The 21,826-nt window shown below is 35.9% G+C and overlaps 1 long non-coding RNA gene across 1 annotated transcript in view; it reads left to right on the forward strand.

Moving 5' to 3' along the window:
- Positions 1 to 11,046, forward strand: part of LOC112656137 (uncharacterized) — a 35,460-nt gene extending 24,414 nt beyond the window's left edge. The window contains exon 3 of the long non-coding RNA XR_003134145.2: positions 10,675 to 11,046. This is a non-coding gene — a long non-coding RNA (uncharacterized LOC112656137). The remainder of the gene's footprint in view (positions 1 to 10,674) is intronic.
- The last annotated feature ends 10,780 nt before the right edge of the window (positions 11,047 to 21,826 follow it).

The following is a 21,826-nucleotide window of genomic DNA, read 5'->3' on the forward strand; positions in this document are numbered from 1 at the left end:
ATTTCTATGACAGGGGCATCCAGGACGCAGAAGCTCAGGTCTGTCTGGAGAGCGAAAGAATCCCAAAGACAAAAACAAACAAACAAACAAAACACATGCTTCTGACAGAGATCTTTGCTGTAGGGCTCTAACTGATCTTTTGCTGTAGGGCTGGGTGCAGAAGACCAAGCAGTGAATCTGGCTGTTATTTATGATTTGGGTTCTTCTGACATTTCTTTTTGGGCCTCTTTCTTTTTATATATAACATGGACATGCTAATTCTTAGCCTACAAAATCGGTGTAATGACTCAACAAAATAATATAGCTGGGAAAAAAGGAGCACTTTGTAACTGGAAAAACTAGTGTGTGCATTCAGTAAATGTTTAGAATACAGTCACTTCAAAGTATATGAGAGATATCCTCATAATATTTAAAGGTCTTCACCTTATAATTATAATAATGCATGGTGTTATGCAGGAAGGAGGGTCAGAGACACAAGTTAATTACTTGATTGTGTGTGTGTATGTGTGTGTGTTGGGGGGGACACTTTGTTGCAAGACTCCCTACATTTTGGGGGGACAAGTGGAGTGGGTAAAAGGAACATGGCCCATACAGGGTATTTCAAGACAGACTTCTCCCTACTTTGCAAATTCTCAACAGCATGAAAGTCATCAGAAACCTGTTAAGTAAGTTACTATATAGACCAATTATTTCATCTCCACTCCCAGAAAGACCTGAGTCTCCTTTTACACATAAAACAGATCTGTCTTATTTCTACGTGAATGAGTCATTGGATAAAATTTAATCTTTCCTTCTCAGAATATTTTTATAAAAGAAAAGAGTCCACATGTTCCAAAGAGTATCTGAATTAGCATTTCCTGAACTCAGTTCCTTAGAAGACAATTCATCATGAGAGCTTACTAAATATCAAAGTATGGTTAGTTTGGGAAAGGCTGGGCTTTAAAATTAGATGGGTCATCTTGGAATCACTAATATGTTAATTTGTATTATGATAGATGCACTATAAGTTCACAAAACTTACATGAGTGGGAGGAGATTTCAACAATGGTAGGGTCCCATCTTATTTTTCACCAAGCATTTTAAATAAATGTACAATGCCTTATGTTTGAAACTAGAGACAGCACAGCAGAGTAATTAAGAGCCCAGGCCAATCTCATGGGGTAGCAATGAAAACCAAATGAGATAAAGTTTACAAAGCACTTAGAATAATGCCTGGCACACAATAAGTGTTACATAAGCCATTGTCTTATATATAAGGAGAAATTGCATGAAGAAAATCTTTGTGTAAAATAGAAGTTATTTAAGCACGATTTCCCCCTTTCTTTGGGCTTGTTTGGCACACTTAAATCTTTATTGAGGGCTTTAGAATTACCTTAGAAGAAGAAATATAAAAAACAAAAGCAGAATAAATTCTGGTTACATCTTAGAGAAATGATGGATTTATGGCATATTTGGAATAAGCAAGAGTGAATATAAACTCATGGATGGGTTTTGAGCAGCTGTGTTTCCATGGGCAAATATTGCATGGAGACACAAGTTAGGCATTATTATCATAACTATTTTAACTATTTTAAAGATGAATAATTTCAAAAAGAAAGAAGTTATGTATCTGCTTAAGCAGAATTTCAAATATTTGGCACAGCTAAGACTTGAACACTGGTATCCTTGCTCTAATCATTATATTTTTAGCCTAACCTTGTAGCAACCTCTCAAGTAACTTGTTCAACTCTACAGGTTGGCGATGAAACTCACTGGCATAGAGGGAAGAATGTGCTGAAGACTCTGAAATCTGGAAATCTTTTTGTTTTATTCTCCTTATATATTCTTTTCCCCCTAAATTGCAATAATTTTCTGCAGCTGTTCATGAAAATTCAAGTCTAGACTTTACAATGTATATTTGATTTTGACACACATGTTTTGTAGCAAATTTTGTAATAGAGTAATTGGAACTTAGATTATAAACTGCTGTTTGTCACATTTAATTGATATTTTGGTTGTTTCCACACAGTTTGAGTGTGAGAGTGATGCTATGGTATTCTTGGGTGTCTTGAGTGTTTCCTAAAACTATAGAAAGATGTGGCTAGTGAGAGCTATTTTGGGAGGTGCTGAAATGATTTCAATGGGAAGATATCCCAGGCTTCAGATATTGAAGAAATGCCTGAAATTCCATTCATTCATTTGACTGCTATTCCTCAAACTGAATGTGAGCTGAAAGAAGCCATGTGGCACATACATTATTGTGTGTGTGTGTGTGTGTGTGTGTGTGTGCAGGCAAGTACTTGAAATTGCTCTAAGTTGATATGTGGGAATATGGAAGTAGACTTTCATTCCCTTAGCACTCCAGATTTCACAATGAGAACAGGAACAGATTTGGTTGGGGAGAGGGAAGTTATAGTGGTACATTCTATTTTTTCACATGCTTTCCTATACGCATCCCCACCTGATGACCTTAGGTTCAGTCTCCTTTCTGGTGATCCTTAATGTTATATCTCCATCCTTTGTCTATACACTGAGTTCATGCGTCAACTGCCTACCCAATATCTGAACATGGATGCTGTGTAAATGTCTTAGACTTAACATCTCTAAAGCAAAATAATTTATTTCTTTCCATATTCCCAAAGACTTTCCCTTTCCTAATCTCATTTCAGCAAGTGATGACACCATCCGTTGAGTTGTTTAGGTTAGAACAGTAGGAAGTTCCTGTGTCCAATTCTTAAAGTGAACATCTCATTGATTGGCAGATACTATCAATGGCACCTCCACAATAGAGCAAGAATCCACTGATCTGTTTGTCATTTCTACTACTACTACATTAATCCAAGCCATCACCATCCAGCTATAGATTCTCACTTAGATTTTTGCACCACACTGTACCAAGCCTCCCTGCTTCTACTTTACTACCTGACAGTTCTGCACATAGTAACCAGGATGATATGTGGCTTCTAGAGATAATAAGTCAGAATAAATAAAAGTCCATAGGAGCTGATCCACCTACTATTTTGGCCATAGATATATAGGAGTAACAAATTATCAGTTCCCAAAAGGACAAGCAAAATTTTCCCTCAGTGCTCCTTCTGCTATGTGGGGAAGTACAATAAGCCTAGTTAATTGGGTCCAAGACTAACAATTATTGTAAGAAAAGGAGAAAACCTGTATGAGTGTGTTGATCGCACATCTCACCCTAACTGCAGGATAGTGGCCTTGTATCTATTTAATATAGTCAACATAAGCCCGGTGGAAGGCCCATAGCTCACCTACCCTATCTACTCTCACTGTATAGTGGGAAAATAAATGAATGGGAACCACAACCTGGATCCACTACCCTCTGGGGGACTATGGGTCATACTTGAGAACCTCTGGTATTTATAAGTTGCTGAAATGCTATGCCATCCAGATTGTCCACTCCACCTCAAGTAAGAGATGCTCTGCCAGATGTCAAGGGCAAAGTGGAGTTCCCTAGTCCACAGAGAGGCAACACATGGAAAGGTGATCTTTTTATGAATGAGATAGATTATTATATATTGAACTGAACAGGTGCAATATTGTTTTCTTTATGTAACATTTTTCTTCCAACTCATGTAGCTGATGTGGAAAAATGAAAACTGGAATTTATTCCAGATTGTAAGGTGCTTTATAAAATGCAGAGTATGAACAGGGAAGATCCCTGATAGTAAAAAGAAATGACAGCCCAAGACTCTTTCTGCTCCTACTGGAAAAGAGAAGCACTAAAGGTTATATGTGATCTGGATTTATGAAACAGGATATGAGACCAGATAGGCCTTACAGAAAATATAGCTTCTTTTAGTAATTATAATGTCTTGTTTAAATTGTTAGCCCCTTACTTGAGAACTTAGCAGGGTAATGATGGCTATAGTATTCAGATTAGGGATTCTAGATTCTAGGTTTTACTTAGATCCACAACTAATGGGTATTTATTTTCATTTTCCTTTTTTAAAACTTGGAGTATATTTTCTCAATACCAGTATTGAATGCAGAGGTTTTGGAAGGAGGTGAAGGGCTAACCACAAGCATTAACATTACTTTTTTGGTGTCATATCAGCTGAATCAGATACACACCTGAGCAATCGCTACTCTCTCTGTCAATAATAAATGAGAAAAGGCCAGGAACAGAGTGAGCAAAATTACACAAAAGGGGAAAAATGGATTTCATTGCCACATGTTCCAAAAATATTGGTTAAGTTATGGTGTTTATCACTCAAGGTATATGCTTTAAAAAGCACACGAATATGTTATGTCAGTTAAGTGTGCTGATCCATTCTTCATCAGATTAAAAATGAAGGGATAAAAAAAAGCAGGCTGACACCATGTTATATAGGATTATAGTTTTTTATTAAAGATTAGCAGACTTTCCACTATCTAACACGCCTGACTTCTCCCAGTCCATTGCCTTTGGAAGGCAGGATGACAAAATTCAAATTTCAAATGCAGCTAGAGAATGAATAAAGTGTGCAGATGACTCAGCCCAGAGAAAATATGACTGTCGGAGTATTACCGTAAAACAAGCCTCACTGTTCTGGCTGTCAACACAAATAATTGGAGTGAGCAGGAAGGACCCAGTAGAGAAGGGGGATCTAAATGAATATGGAGTCCTCAATCTTTCAACTTGTTAGAAAGAAAGGAAAAAGAATGCCTTTGTGAAGAAGAAAGAGAATCCTTATATATTTAAATTTATAGGACTGATTTAATTTTCATCTGTAAATTGAAATAGGAGATTGCCTGAGTAACTGGCAGCCTTTGGAAAACACCTGGTCAGCATGCAGCAGAATAGTTATAGATTAGAACTCTGCATGGTCAAGTCTCAGATGGGTAGTCTATTCTCTCAAAAAAAAAATCATTTTACCTGATATATAGCTTATTTATTCATGAACTGTTTTTAAAGGTTTGGGTTTCCTAAATACGAAAATGAAACACCACAATGATTCTGGAATTAAATACATAGCCTACCTCTTTGTATGCTTCCAAGCAGACTATAGGATGAAATGAGGAATGGTGACTAGGGATTGCCCCCTATTGATTGTGAACAATCAGGTTTGTGGTCTCTGTATTTGATGAACAAAGACTGGGGTCTTGAAAGATCTAACAGAGGATAAGCTTAGAGATGTGTTCATTGTCGTAAAGATGGGTGTTTACAAGAAATCTCTCTAAAACAGAAATTTTAATTTAAGGGACCAATACATTGATTAGGGAGTAAGCAGAAAGGACAAGCACAGATCGGTCAGTTTGACATTTAAAGCAACATGCTCCATGTTATGAATTCGGCCCTGCATTTCAGGGAATATAATAAATTTGAAAGGCAGAATTTGGATCAGTTATTTCTTATACTATGTCAACTATTTCTTTATAGACCCAGCTACCTTCAAAAGAGCTTGAAGTGACAAGGGCAATAAAGCTGGCATCAGTCTCCAAGCTCTTACAGTGGTGGCCCTGTGAATCCAGTTTCCCCCACCAGGGCCCCTGAGAACTTGCACATGGAGTTTGTCCCATGTTATAGTTCTCCTATATTACAATACCTACAACTTGTCTCTATTCATATTAGTAATGTGTCCTCATACGGAACTAAAAACTGCACTTAGGAGATGAGAGCTCTTCCACAGGATACATGATTTTGGGGGCCCCCACCTGAGGGTAGGTTAGTGGCAATGAGTTTCACTCCAATATTGCTTGTGCTTGGTATAGATTTCGCGGTTCCTCCATCCTCACGTTACCCTTTCCCTTTGATGGAAAAAGAGAGGACAGTTTTACCAACTTTACTTGTTTAATTCAAAGTCAGGTCATAAACATTCACATCGTAGCTATAAGCACACCCCTAGAACCACCAGAATGAACTTCTTTGTCACTATTTCTTGTGGGAAATTTGCATCTGATATAGACATCTGAGGTTATGCATATTTTGTATAAAAAGTTATCTCTCATATCCTTCAGAGTTTATCTGTATTTGCATTTATCATTTGAATGTCCTTCAGTTAAATTTTGTGAATTTTTACCAAAGGTATTATACATTTGAATAGATGTATTTTCTAGGTAATTTTATAGTTTCTTTTTTTCACTTTTGAGTGGATTTTCTTTTTCTGTTTCATTCTTTACTTAGTTATGTTTGCTAAAAGTTTCTAAAATTTCAAATTGTAGTCTGGTTTCATAAACCTGATTTTATTTGACTCATTTTCTTTAGTTTTTAATGTTGACAATGATATCACTAGTGACCTGTCATTTTATGTTTGTATTTCTTTTTACTGTATTATTTATTGGCTAGGTTATCCAGTATAATGTTGTGTAATTATGATATTATCAGATTTTTTTTTCTTTTTTCCCCCCTGTATGGAATGCATAAAGTTCCAAAAAAGATTTTTTTCACTAATACCACTTACCAGGTTAATGATTATCGTGTCTAATTCCACTCTGCTAAGTTTTTATTGTGAAAGTTTTAATTTTATAAAACATATTTTGGATATATTAAGATGACCACATTTTTTCTTTTATCTATTAATTGCACACTGTGTTACTCAATTTTCTAAAATAATCTTGCCGCTATTTGGTTAGGATACATTTTTAAAAAACATACTGCTGACTTATAAATAGCTATATTTTTAGTTAAAATTTTTATTCTCTTTGGTATTGGAAGCTTTGTGAATCTTCCCGCTTTTTTCATTTTCAAGGAGAAAGTACATAAGATTGAAGAAGAGTTTGCATAAATTCATTATTCCCGTTCCTTGAAAGTTAGAAAGCATATGTTTAACAGCCTATGCTTCTACTTTCTGTATTTTGGGGATAGTGTAGAATATTCACAGGGGAGTTTTTTTATTTTTTATTTTTTTTTACTATGTACTGGACTAGTCAGGGGTGTGTGCATGTGTGAGTGTGTGCTCATAAATGTGTGTGTGTGGTTAGATTAACTTTTCTATTGGACGTGCACTTTTCAAATCACTTACTTATTAAAGTTAGATTTTTAAATCTATACTTGTTACTACAATAAAAATATTCTTCACATGATATTTTTTTCCTCAGGAGATAATATCCTTTTTTATTTTTACTATTTTTTCTTTCTTTGTCTATTTTATTGAGCTTATTTCAAAAAGACTATTTCGTTTTGTTGATGGTTTCTGGAGTTTTTGTTTGTTTGCTTACATTCTGTTTCAGTTTTATGTATTTTTTTCATGTATTATTCATATTTTTCTTCATTTATCTGAATTTACTAAAATCTTTTCTTGTGCTTCAAGCTAAATTATTTTCCTTAGTCAACACTTATTTTCAATGTGTCTTGTTTTATAATAAAAACATTTAAGGCTATAATTTTCATATAAGTACGGATAAAGCTGTATTTGACCACATTTTCTATAAACTGTTTTTGTTATCATTTGATTCTAGGTATTTTGTAGTTTTTATTATGTTATTCTCTGACCTATGCATTACGAAGGATGAGTTTAGTGTTGTTTCCAAGTACTTGGGGAATTACAATTTTTTTAAAATTTATGTATTACCAAAGAATTTTTATATTCACTAAGTTTTAAGACATACAAAAAAAAATACTGTGAAAATTTGTCACACTTCTTCTTGCGCAACTAGCTACAACTCCTCGCTGGATGCAATCATGATTCTTGATACTGCCCTGCCAGATGTTTCTCTGAATTTTCAAGCACCATATACGGATTCTTTTTCCCACAGGAAGAAATGACATGTGATTCAGTTTTAATTTTAACAGTGCACCTAGAGATGTTGCATTCTATATGAAACAGTAAGATATCCTATCATTTGAATGTAGCATACTTAACTTGTCCCATTCTGTAGGCATAGAAGTAGTTTTACATAACACACGGTGGCTGCAAAGAATGCTCTTGTTCATACAATACTTTATAAAAGTGTAGTATCAATTCCAGAAAATGAATCGCTGAGTCACAGAGCATGTGCATTGCATTTTGATAGTTGTTGTCTAATCATCTTTCATGGAACTTATAAAAATGTATATTCCCATCAATGTACATATTTTTCAGAACACTTTGTGTGTTTTTATTTGTTTGTTTGTTTTTGTTTTACTACAAACTACCCTTTGTTTATCTTGATGCTTTTTTTGGTCTTTTTCCTCTTGATTTATAAAACTATTTTTTTAAGATTTTATTTATTTAGAGTGTAAGGTAAGGAGGGGCAGATGGAGAGGGAGAGAGAGAATCTCAAGTAGACTCTGGGCTCAGCATGGAGCCTGATGGGGCAGCTCAGTTTCATGACACTGAGATAACAATCTGAACTGAAATCAAGAGTAAGATGATGAACAAACAGAGCCACCCACATGCCCCAAGAGTAGTTATATATCAAGAAAATTTTCTTGCTGTTTAAGATGTGAAATGAAAATATTTACCCAAATTAACATTAGTCTTTAGTTTTATGAAGTTTTCTGGGAAGAATCTTAAATTTTCATTTATTAAAATTCATCAGTGCTTTATTTGCTGTCTTTTGTCTTTTGTTTTATATTTAGAGATGCCATGCCCCCTATGAAATTTTAAAAACAAATCTACCTATCATGCTTTATTTTTGTGCATTTCTATTTTTTTAACCAGTTGTTTCAATCCTTGATCCATCTGGATTTATTTTAATGGAAGATATGAAATAAATTTCCAAATTTTTATTTTTCCTTTAGATAACTACCCAGTTCCCCATTTGTTGAAAATGCATCTTTCCCATTGATTTGAACTGTCAACCTATGTTATATTTTGAACATTCCTTCCCTTTCAACACTTCAAACTTTGCACTTTTTGGACCAGCCTGTCTTTTGTTTCCATGATCATTCTATGTAGTCTTTCAAAACAGTATCTTCAAGTAAAAAAAATAAATAAATAAAAATAAATAAATAAATAAATACAAAAACAAACCCCACTCTCGGCCTCTAGACATAAATCTCTGCTTATCTCCCCTGTTAGGGGCAAAATACCTTTCATTTTTCCTCACTAACCTGGAGAAAAACAGGTATGATTAATTGCTTTATCTAATTCTTCTGTCACAGATGGAATAGATAACAGCAGTAAACACAAGTGGAGTAATTGTACTTAAAAACACTCTTCAAAAAATGTTATCTTATAAATTTTTGGTATTATAATTTGTTGTAAAGTAAGATTGTTTAAATTGTAGTATGATGTTTAGTCAAAAATAATTAGATGAAGATCTCTCCCTATACACATTTTCTCTGAGGAAGTCAAGCCAGGATTTTTAAACTGTGAATTACTATGTGAGACTGAGGGGTCTGTGAAGAAGATTCTGGAGAGTTTGCAGATAAGACTGGATGCCCAGCAGCATTTCTGTATCTAGTAGAGCACCTGTAGTTGCACCTGTTTTATTCAATGGACATTTTTATAAAATGTTACTTGAAAGACATTTCTGGTGTTAAAAAGATTTGAAGATACTAAAGTGTACTGATAAGACTACAATTTGCACACAGTTCTAAGATATTTAAAAATTCATAGTACACTTTAATTCATTGAGAAGCCATTTATAATTATTCTATGATTCATTCAGTGATCTTTTCTCCACAATCTCATGACATCTTCTGTAAATCTTTTTATTTGTCAGGGTTCTCCAGAGAAACAGAACCAATAGGATATAATATATATTTATTATAAGGAATTAGCTCATGTGATTATGAAGTCTGACAAGTACCAAGGCCTACAACCAGCAAGTTGAATACCCAGCAGAGCTGATGGTATAGTTCCAGTCCAAAGGCTGGGTATCAACACCAAAGAGCCAGTGTCTCGGTTCAAGTCCAAAGTCAAGAAAGAGGCTAACATCCCTTTGGAGGCATTTGGGTATAAGGAGTTCCTCTTATTTGAGGGATGGTCAGCTTTTGTTCTAGACAGGCCTTCAACTGATTAGATGGGGCCCATACTAAGGAGAATAATCTGCTTCACTCAGTCAACGGACTTAAATGTTAATTTAACCCAAAAACACCCTGACAGAAATACCCAGCATAATGTTTGACTAAATATCTGGGCACCACATGGCCCAGTTAAGTTAATACATAAAATTATGTGTTAAGCCATAAGTGAACTTCTCACATTTGGTATCTAAAACATCTATTATTCCATAAATACAGAGACAGTCTTTAGACCTATGTATTTTTTGGTAGTAAAAACTGTTTGATCTAGAATAAGCTTCAACAAATCTTGAATAAACTAATGAATTAATTGACCTTGATAAAATTCTACATGTTGAGTTAAGGATAATTAACATTTTGGCAAGAATTTGGATTCCTTTTTAATGGAAAATTCAAATGAACTCTCCTAGCTGGAGATTAGTAGACCATGTTCTTAATTAATTGAACAGTTTTTTGTTTCTGTTTTTTTTTTTTTTAAGAATAAATAAGGCTAATTGTCTTACTAAGGCTAGTCCTTGAATCCCTAAAATAATGAGTTACTCCACCGTAACTCAAATTAAAGTGTCCAGACAGACATAAATTTTCACTAAAAAAATGAAAGCTATATATATATTATATATAAATATATATATTTATATATAATATATATATTTGCTTAGTTCAAATTAGACGTTAAAATGTGTTTAGTTCAAATGTAAAAAAAAATCTGAATTTATGATAATTTTAGTGACTTTAAATAATATCTACTGATCTTTCTTTTAGTAACTTCCACAATTAATTTTGTGTAAATCTTTTTCCAGACAGGCTCCACAAGGGGAAATGGCACACGGTTCAAGAGGATACATCTTTTTGAATGTCTGACTAACAAATCCTTGGATCTCAAAAGATAACGGTAGTATCAGAAGGACCCCAGATAGTCTGCTTCCTGCTCAATGTGGTCTCATCATCCAGATCATTCTGTGCAAGGAGACAGTAATGATAGGAATGAAAAAAATTGTGTCTACATATAATCTACTGGTTCCCTAAAGCTGAGAAAAGCAATGCCAAGTTGATTAATATGGATCCCTTAATTTCTGTAATCGTTTGCAACCTAGTCTTTATGGGGGAATTTTTCTTAGACTTAACATAATGCTACCTCCTTGGCTATAAACTTCTGTTGTTGTGTTGGGAAATTAGTTTGGTCTTAAATTTTCTTTGGTGAATAATACAACTGGCTTTGGGGACTTGATTCATGGATACATTCTCCTTAGGAAACTATTGCTCTGTGGTACTACTGGCTTTTGACTTCTGAATCGCCATATTTATCCCTGAGGGCACTAATGCTCCCAACCAGTCAGTGGCTGCCTTCATTCCTGAATCAGTCTTCTTGAAGAACATATACTTCTTGTATCCTGGGTTTAGGCCTCTGGGGTTAGGGTCTTCCCACTTTGTTATTTCAATCTGCAGCTGCTCCTAATCTGGATCCCCAACAACTACTCTCAAAGTTCTTTTTCTATGGGAGACTTGTGCCTGAGCTCAACGTAAGCACCACATCCAAGTTTTTGTTTTTTTTTTTTAAGATTTATTTATTTATTTATTTATTTATTTATTTATTTATTTATGATAGACATAGAAAGAAAGAGAGGCAGAGATACAGGAGGAGAGAGAAGCAGGCTCCATGCCGGGAGCATGACGCGAGACTCGATCCCAGGACTCCAGGATCACGACCTGGGCCAAAGGCAGGTGCCAAACTGCTGAGCCACCCAGGGATCCCCCCCCCCCACATCCAAGTATTGACACAATGTATGTCCCTTGCATCCTTTGCTTTTCATAGGAAGAGGAATAGGGTGGTGAAATAAATGATGTTGCTTGGATTGAATGCAGGTCTGTCACAGCCACCTAAGAAAGGGGACTTATGTGTCCATGCAGTGCAGGAGAAAACTAACACGTCAAAGAAAACAGCTTAAACAATGTCTCTAATATTGATTTTAAAGGACATATAGGGGAAATATGAGAAGAGTTTACAGAAAAATACTATCTTATGTGTTGACCTAGAATTCTATTTTAATTAAATTATTTTGGTGCACCTTGTTCACTGTCTTTTCCCCAAACAATTGAAGAAAAACCTGTTGGTTAGACTTTTGAGGTAGGAAGAAAATCACATTGAGTCTTAGGAGGGTCTCTCAGTGAGGAAATTATGCAAACTCCAATAGACTTTTACACCAGTCAATGATTTAAGAACCCAGGATAGGCAGTTTTAAGGTGGATAATTCAAGGTATGGGAGCAGTTGGGAATGGACATAGTTTACAGTTTTGGTTTTGCTGGGGCATCAAAGAGGTGAAAATCTTGAAGCAAGTCTCACACAAACTTAGTTTTAATAAGTTAGTAGTTGCTTTGGTCTTGTCTTCCAGAGCAAGTAATTCCAGGAGCAAAAAGATAAGCTATTTTTGCTTGATGTTGGTATAGGAAAACATTAGAAAGTATGCCAGTATTGTTTAATTTGGGGATAGGAATTACGCTGACTTATGTCCTTGGTCTTCAGTTGACCTAGGCTAGCATCCTATATGTTTTTAGAGAGAAGTGTAAAAAAATTAAGGAAAATTCTTCTCAGCTATCTACCAGTATACTTATACAAACCCGAACACATATTCATAGATACAAGAAACTACTATAGTCAATATTTACTATGGAGTTTCTACTTTGAGAGGAACTACAAACAGACCAGTTGTATCATGTTTATTTTAAAGCCTTTCTGAGAAAAAAAAATAATCACGTTCAATTTCTCTTTAGTTTTAATAAGGTAAAAGGTTCAGAATATCGAAGTATTTGAGTGTTTTTACAGTTCATCTTTGATGAGTGGTAGAAGAATATGTCTAAGTCCATCCTGAAGTCAGGCTGTTGAAAATCTGAAAACAGTTACCTTGTAAAGATTCTCCATTATGTCTTAGCCAAAAAAATCCTTATAGAAAGACTCAAGAAAAGTTCATGTTTTTGGTTTTCCCTAAGATTTCACTTAAACAATAGTTTTCTTACTGGCATATCCCTGGAGAATCAACTGGCCATAAAATCATAACTCATTCCATACATAAAGAACTCAGACTACTGCAGAAAATGTTTATATGCCAAATCTTTTCTTTCTGTGGCAAAAATATTCTGGCGGATGCAGAGCAATTTCTAGAGAGTGGAGTGCAGAAGAGTTCAAGGGCATTCCTCCTGGAAGTGGGAGAGTTGAATGTGGAAAGCAGTGTTTTGGCAAATAGCTCAGTGTTCCTTCAGCCATGTCATCGCTGCTGTGAAACTGGGCATTGTGAGAACAGAATCAGTCTTTAAAAAGGCAATTACCTTTATACCTGGGATACCTTTCTAGATAATCTAGGCCAGTCTGAATCCAAACAAAGAGTATTAAATTTCTTACTAGTCACCTGAACTCTGCAGCAAGGTGTCTGTGGGATGAGTGGGTGACAAGGAGCCTTGGCCCAAGGCCTCCCTGTGCTGGGCATTTCAAAATCACCCTGCTCCGGGAGAGAGCCCTCACTTCAGAGAATTTCAAGTATGAGAGGAGAAGAATTAGTTTAATTTTTAAAATTTCAATACATCATGGCTCTACACTTTTACAAAATCCAATTAAACTAAATTACTAGAATAAGAAAAGGGGAGAAAAAGCATACAAAACACAAACACACTTATTATTATTATTATTATTATTATTATTATTCTGTTATTGCATTCACCAAACATAAAGTTACTTTAAGTTTACTTAAAGTTTAAAGTTACTTTAGAACTGTCACAATGCTTACTCACATTTCCTTTTTTTTAAAAAAAAATTAATTAGTTAATTAATTCATGACAGACACAGAGAGGCAGAGACATAGGCTGAGGGAGAAGCAGGCTCTCTGCGGGGATCCCAATGCAGGACTCAATCCCAGGCTCCAGGATCATGCTCTGAGCCAAAGGCAGACACTCAACCACTGAGCCACCCAGGTTTCCTGCTTACTCACATTTTCTATAATGTGTGTCACCATGGAACCAAAACAGAAATATCAGTGATCCAGGTCACACCTTGATGAGGATTGCTTTAAGTCAGGGCATATCCAGGCCACCAATGTTGAGGAGTTTGTGATGCACGCAGAGATGATGCTTAGAAGCTCAGAGTTGTGTATTTGCCTGCCTGCTTGCATTTATCCCTGTCTCTTAGAGCACTATTATTTTCTATCTTGAATTTGTAGTATTGTATGCTTGTTTTCCTCTCCCTGTTTCTAAAATGTAAGCTTTTTTTTAAAGATCTGTGTCTGAATTACATGTATAACCTTCACTACCCAACTCAGCACCTTGCCTATAAGAGATCAATAAAATAATATCATTTAATGAATGTACCCATCTTCATAAATATAACAAAACCATACAAAACAAATTATCATTGAAATCAGATTACTGGTAAACAAGTACAGCTACCCTTTTCTTATGTTGTAGAAGTTTCAAATCCTGCTAGAGATAAAATAATCAATTGGTATCCTGGTACTAAATATGTTGAAAAGATGTTGAGATCCTAACCCATAGACCTATGGCTATAACCTTATTGGGAAGTAGAGTCTTTGCAGATGTAATTGGTAACTAATAAGATCAAGTCATTAAGGTGGACTCTAATGCAATATGCTGGGTATAGGAACAGATGAGAGGAAGACAGGGAAGGCAGACTGATGAATGATGACAGAGGCAGAGGTTGGACTCATGTAGCCACAGCCCCCAAAACACGGGAGCCTACCAGAAGCTGCATAGGACAAGGGAAGATCCTCAGCAGAGGGTTTTAAGGGACTTCGGCCATGCCAACACTTTCATTTTGGGCTTCTGGCCTCCAGAACTGTGAGAGAAAAAGTCTCCTGTTTTAAAGCCACTCATCTGTGGTGCTTTGTTCCAGCAGCCTAGGAAATAAATACATCAGGGAAATATGGGGGAAAAAAAAAAAAAAAAAAGGAAGAGTGGATTCCCCATGGAACTCCTTCAAACCTGGACAACAGACAAAGAACTTTAGCAATTCAGATTCTGGGCTGAAGCCGAGGACCAGGGCTTTACCGATTCTGTGCCTACAAAGAAAGTGATGAGTGCAATATATCTGGTAAGCATCCAGTTTTAAAATCCAAACACACTGGCTTAGACCTAGAGAAGAAAACACCAGGTAAAGAAGTGGCTTTGCTCCCAGTGTCTGGTGCAACACAAGGACCCTTCCACACCCCTGAAGGAGAGGTGTGAGGTCTAATAATAACACTTTAAAGGGACTCCTGGGTGGCTGCGTCAGTTACGTGTCTGCCTTTGGCTCCAGTCATGATCTCAGGATCCTGGGATGGAGTTCTGCATTGGGCTTCCTGCTCAGTGGAGAGCCTGTTTCTCCCTCTCCTTTCTTCATCTCCCCTGCTCGTTCTCTCTCTCTCTCTCTGTCTCTCTCTCTCTCAAATAACTAAATAAAATCTTTTAAAAAGTAACACCTTATATGTGCCAGTGTGTCCCTAATTCTTTTTCCTGAACATCACTCATTATTTCCTGGAGGAGTGATAGCAGGCTTATAAAAAAATACTGGGGCAGCCCCGGTGGCTCAGCAGTTTAGCTCTGCCTTCACCCCGGGGTGTGATCCTGGAGACCCGGGATCGAGTCCCACATCAGGCTCCCTGCATGGAGCCTGCTTCTCCCTCTGCCTGTGTCTCTGCCTCTCTCTCTCTCTGTGTGTCTCTAATGAATAATTAAATAAAATCTTAAAAAAAAAAGAAATACTGATCATAAGCCCTCCTATTCCTGTAATTTCTCTCTACTGATTTGTTGTTTATGGTATTCTAAAGAAAATAATGGAAAATAGTTATTTTACAGGATTTTAAATGCTTATCAAAATAACACTCAGATATGAAATAGCATTGAAAGCATATATGAAACTTGAATTCTGAAGACCTACAGATCAATCCTGTATTGATTCAAACCGTTTAAAAGCTTGTTAGGTGTGTATTGGCAGTAATGCATTAAGCCCAGGATACTGCATTAAAATGTGTAGAATCAGGTATATGAAGCCATTAGTATACGTCCATTAAGTACAATATAACACTCATAAAATTTATGGAATCAAGTATATGAGGCCAGTACCACATGGATATTAATTCTCAATTCTAGATTTATTTAACCATAACTTGTTAAAGAAAAAGGTCTTCAATTCATAATAAAAATTGGAGGAAATATGCAGAAAAACTCAATTAGAAACAAGAACAGGTAGAGACGGACGAGCAGATTTAAAGCAAAGTAATAAAACAAAAGCAATCTATTAAAATATCAACTGCCCTTAAAAGTGAGAAGGGAATCTTAAAATTGAACACAAGGGCATAACTTTTAGATGCTATTATACATGTAAAAGGAAAAGCAGTTATCTGCAATATTTTTAAAGGTCAAGGATATATTCGGAAATAGGTCAGTGAGGAGGAGAGTGGCCAGGTGCCAGGTGTGCCTTGGAAAAGGCGGCTCCCATCTTGGCTCTGCTGACTGATAAAGAGCTCAGGGGCACCGGCTGTGAGCAGTCGGGAATGTGATCACTGAAGGTGTCATCAACATCAGCCAACATTTGCTGTGTGTCTGAGGCAGCAAAGTAGAAGACGAGCAATTCTAGGGAAATGCTGCTGGTCTGCAAAACTCAGGTGAATCTAATAACAAATCGGACTGCTAACTATGGATCCTCTGCTGCCATGAAACTCAAAAGTCCATCAGAAGCATTGAAATCATGTGATTTCTTACCCCTCATTAGGAAGCATTCTAATTAGAAAAATCAATGACTCCAGCATATCCTGAAAATAGGAGGACAAAGTTGAGCCAATGAAGACATGGCAGCTCAACACAGCAAAGGAAGCAAGGGAGACTCTAACCTATTTAATACTTTCCACGTGGTAGACAGTCCTCTAAATGTGCTGCTATGTGTATCATTATTAATTCACTTAATCTTCGAAATACCTCAGAGGGAAGGCACCCCTTACCAACTAAGAAACTAAGGTATCAATGGATTAATTTACTTACCCAAAGTCCCACAGCTGGCAAGAGTTGGAGACTGGGTACAAATCCAAGTAGTCTTTCTCAAGGTCAGTGGCCACTCCTTGTCATTAAATAATAGGGACATCTAATACTTGCCTAGTTTTTTGCTTGTGGACTTTCTGAAGCTATGGTATGCTTACATAAAGTGTTTCAACTTGCTTCTTTTTTTTTTAAGATTTTATTTATTTACTCAGGAGAGACACACACATGCACACACACAGGCAGACACAGGCAGAGGGAGAAACAGACTCCAAGTAGGGAGCCCGATGTGGGATTCGATCCCAGGACTGGAGGACCATGCCCCGGGCCAAAGGCAGGCGCCAAGATCCAGGGATCCCCAAGATCCCTTCTGTTTTTATAAAAAGTATTAAATTTGCTTCTCAATCTGTTTTGTTTTTATATACAGCTTTTCAGCTTGCTACTCATAGTTTTTAAAGATTCCTTTGCAATTTCTTTTAAACAGAAGCTAGAAATACGTGCCTTTATATAACATGAAATAAGTCAAGAAGTAGGTAAGCCTATCAGCAGATGGAATATTAAGGTCCTTTATCTCTTTATGATTTATGGAAGGTTTTTTTTTTTTCTTTTCTTATTTCAAAGCAGAACAATAGGATATCTCTGGGTAACAAGATGATATGTGTATATACAATGGAATAATAACAATTTCTATGACTCATAAACTAGCTTCAAAATCAACTCCATAGCGGAATTGCAAAAATGTCCTATTCAACAACAGTATGCTAGAATAAGGATATAGCTTCCTGTGTGACAATGCTTATTTTAAAAGCGAATTGGGATTAGGCTTGTGTCAGTATTAGATTCATTGTTTAGAGCACAGACTAAGTTCTCACTTCCTTCATTAGCTTGTATTTATTAAAACTAAAAAACAAGACAAAAGAAAACATGGATAAGTCCTGTAAGTGTACAAACATTAATCTTGTAGGTAATTGCTATTAGCAGACACTTCAGCTGGAATTCATTGATAAAACAGAAACAAATGCGAGTTAAAAAATGAGATCCAAAGCAGCAATATATGTCTCGTGTGCTTTTCTTTTTAGTCTTTGCTCGTTCATTGTATCTAAAACACTGAAGATCATGCACTTTGACACTAGGAAACTTGCCTATTGATCTCCTTGATATTGATTAGTAAACATTTGTACAAATATGATTTGAAAATTGTTCAAATTCATAATGAGATATGCAGAATACATTAAGTTCTGAATGAATCTACATAAAGTTAACTCATCATTATTGATTTTAAGATGGAAATATAACATTGAGATTTTAAGTTAGCTCAGCTGGCTGAAGTTAAATATCGTGGGATTGATCTCATATACTTACCTATGTTCTCTACTTATAACTCATTAGGATTGCTATTGCTTTTGGTCTGGTCATTGTTTGTAGTCTTTTCCTTAGGCAGAGCTAGGAAATACTGTTTATGGGACACCTGGGTGGCTGTTGAGCGTTGGCCTTTGGCTCAGGACGTGATCCTGTGGTTCTGTATCGGGTCCTGCATCGGGCTCCTTGAGGGGAGCCTGCTTCTCCCTCTGCCTATATCGCTCTCTGCCTTTCCTTCTCTGTGTCTCTCATGAATAAATAAATAAAATCTAAAAAAAAAAAGGAAATATTGTTTATATTTGGGCAATTCTTTCTTATACTTAAAGAATACTTTAACTACACACTTATTTGCTCTATCATATATGTATCCATCCTCTTCTATCATTTATGTATCACCTGGACTGCATTATAAGATATCAATGATGAAAAAGCTTAAGATTTCTTTGGATTCACTTGTGCTTGGGACACATATCACCAGATATATATATATATATATATATATATATATATATATATATATATATATATATATATATAGCTGAAATACTGTGTTTTGAAATCATTTAGTTTGATTAGGACACCAACATCCCAAGAAAGGACAAAATTGTTTTATTTTGCTTTTGATATATAAGGTTTTTTTGGTTTGTTTTTTTTGTTTTTTTTGTTTTTGTTTTTTGTTTTTTGTTTTTGTTTTTGTTTTTGTTTTTTATTTTTTTTAAAAGAGGGGTTAGGGGGAAGGGCAATAGAGAAGGAAAGAGAGAATCTTAAGAAGGATCCATGCTGGGTGCCATTCCCAGGGCTCTGAGATCCTAACCTGAGTGAAAATCCACTGAGCCATCCAGGCGCCCCCTGCCCCTTACAGATTATTTTTTGAAACTGATTTAATTTTGTCTTATATAAAACATGTTCATGGTTCTAAAGGCAAAACTACAAATACATGACCTTCAGAGAAGTCAAACTTCCATCCTTGTGCCCTCCCTGACTTTTTTTTTATTGGCTTTTATTTTATTTTATTTTTTACCTTGGAGGCTGGTAGGCATGAGGGCAAGGTTGTGCGTCCTTTAATTTTTTTTCTATTTTCTTTTGTGTTCCAGAATTTTAAATTTCTCCTTCTGGCTCAGAGTTTCTCCCTTTCCTTACTTCACCTTCCCTCCAGGAGTTCTGTATTTTGGAGACCACTTCCTTGTCCGTGTGGTATCCCTCCCTTTCTACAGTTGGTGCTGTGGTCACCTGAGGAGCCTTTCCAATATTTTTATGCTTAGGGTAGACTTTCTGGGGATGATTTAGCATAATCCTTTTTTCTCTTTTCCATGCAATTTTTCTGAAATATTCCATGTTCTGCAAAATGTTACAGTAGAAGCATGAGAGACAGTTTTCTGGAAATTTAAATTTGTAGTGTTTCACCGTCTTCTTGCTACAGAATTTGTGTGGTTTTTACTGGTTCTTTTTCTTGTTCTTTATAGTGAATTGAAGAGTGTATAGAGAAATGTACATTTAAGCAACTTCTATTAATTTAATTATCTAGAAATTGTTTTTAAAAATGTAAGTACTTTCTTGGATAAAATCATCCTATGCATAATTTTGCACTTTGCTTTTTTTTCATTTAAAATTCGATAATTATCTTGAAGAAAATTTAATAGGAATAAAAGGAGATTTTTCTCATTGTCTTTACAGCTACATTGCATTCTATTTTATGTATGTGCCACAGTTTATTCAACATGTCAAGGACAGTTGGGTAGTTTCCAATTTTTTACTATTACAAAGAATTGTCTCAAGCATTGGACATTTTACATTTTGGACAAAATATCGTTGAGCTATGACTTCAAAGTGGTGTTACTATGCCAAGGAATAAATTCATTCTGCTAGATATTGTGAAATACCCCTCCAATGGTGGGCCACTACTGTGCATTCCTTCAGGAGCATATCATGTGGTAGGGTTTCCTCACAGTTGGGCCAAGAAAATGTGTTATCTCCATGAAACAGCTCCTTTTGTGTTTCCTCCATTCATTTAAATGGCACAATAATCACTATTTTATAATTGCATAAATACACATATGTCACAGACCTTTATAGTTTAAGAGATGTCTGCTTTAATTTTATTCCTATCAAACACAAGGGAAATTCCGTTTCATGGATCTTTTCAATGACTATTATGAATTGTGTTACTAATAGTTTGTCATTTTGGGGGTTTGATTCATATAATGAATTTTCAACAATAATTTGCAGTTGTTTTGAGGACACTGGAAACTTTCCCTGATTTTACTATCAATTGCTATTCATACTTCCCTAAGGCATAACCAGAACATCCAAAATGGTAACACATGTATCACCAAGAGGATTAAAGGGGAAGATGCTTATTCATTTATTTCTTCCTTCCTTCCTAATACATTCTAATTGTATGCCTCCAGCAATGAGCAAGATGCTTACAGTTTAGGGGAAAGGACATAGGGGCAAACAGGGAATTGACTATAGGATGAATACACTGGAAGGCCATTATAAATTCAAGGAGCAGGAGCCTCTACAGATATCCATATGGCTACTGGGAGAGGGAGTATTCCAGGCAGAGGGTAGAGTAAGTTTATGCAGCCTGGCTCTCATATACTAGGTATAGCAAGAAGGCAATGTGCTTGAGAGTGGTTTGAAAAAGAGGAAGAGAAGTGATCAAAGGTAATAAGGACCCAATTGTGTACAATTGCTCTCTGCATTCCTTTCAAGGTCTGTAAAAAGATTTAGTAGCAGAGAATTGTATAAAATTTGAAATTGCTAATAAATCATGTACGATTAAGAGAAGACATAGCATCAGAATATCTGAGTTCAGAGAGGAAATTTACCTCTCTCCTTAGTATCCGCACATGACTACCTCTGCCCACCAGAAGCACTTTTGCTTTCTTCTTTTTCTTTTTTTCTGCTTTTTCTTTCTATTTTGACATACTATTGCGCCCTCCTGTCCTGTCACCTTTCAAATTGTACTCCCTGTTTCTATTTCTCTTACTAAAATGCTCTTCCTTTTTTTTAAAAAAAGATTCTATTTATTGATTCATGAGAGACAGAGAGAGAGAGAGAGAGAGAGACAGAGACAGAGACAGAGACATGAGGGAGAGACAGGCTCCTCGCAGGGAGCCTGATGTCGGACTTGATCCCAGGACCGGGATCATGCCGGGAGCCAAAGGCAGATGCTCAACTGCTGCGCCACCCAGGCATCCCTAAAATGCTTTTCCAAATTCTTATTGTTAGCATACATATTAAGCGATATATACTTTTTATCATGATTTCCTAAAGCTTGTGAACCTGGTAGAGCAAGAGCAAGAGAGACTTAGTGAACTTTTCTTTACTTAAGTGTTACAGAGTAGTAAATATACATCACATAGCAGAATACCAATAAATTTGTTTTAGGGGAGCCTTCAAATAGATACATCTATGTTCACAGAAAGAACCATAAAGCCACATTATCGTAAGAAGGGTTTCTGCTTTAGAGTCTCTGAAGTATTTTAGAGAATAAACTCAGTGAAATTTTATATGCTTGTAAAAATACAGTGCATAAAATTATTTAGTAATCATTCATCGTTTCAGAATCTTTTCCA

Source organism: Canis lupus, chromosome 22 (genome assembly GCF_003254725.2).
Source record: "Canis lupus dingo isolate Sandy chromosome 22, ASM325472v2, whole genome shotgun sequence".
Classification (NCBI taxonomy): domain Eukaryota; kingdom Metazoa; phylum Chordata; class Mammalia; order Carnivora; family Canidae; genus Canis; species Canis lupus.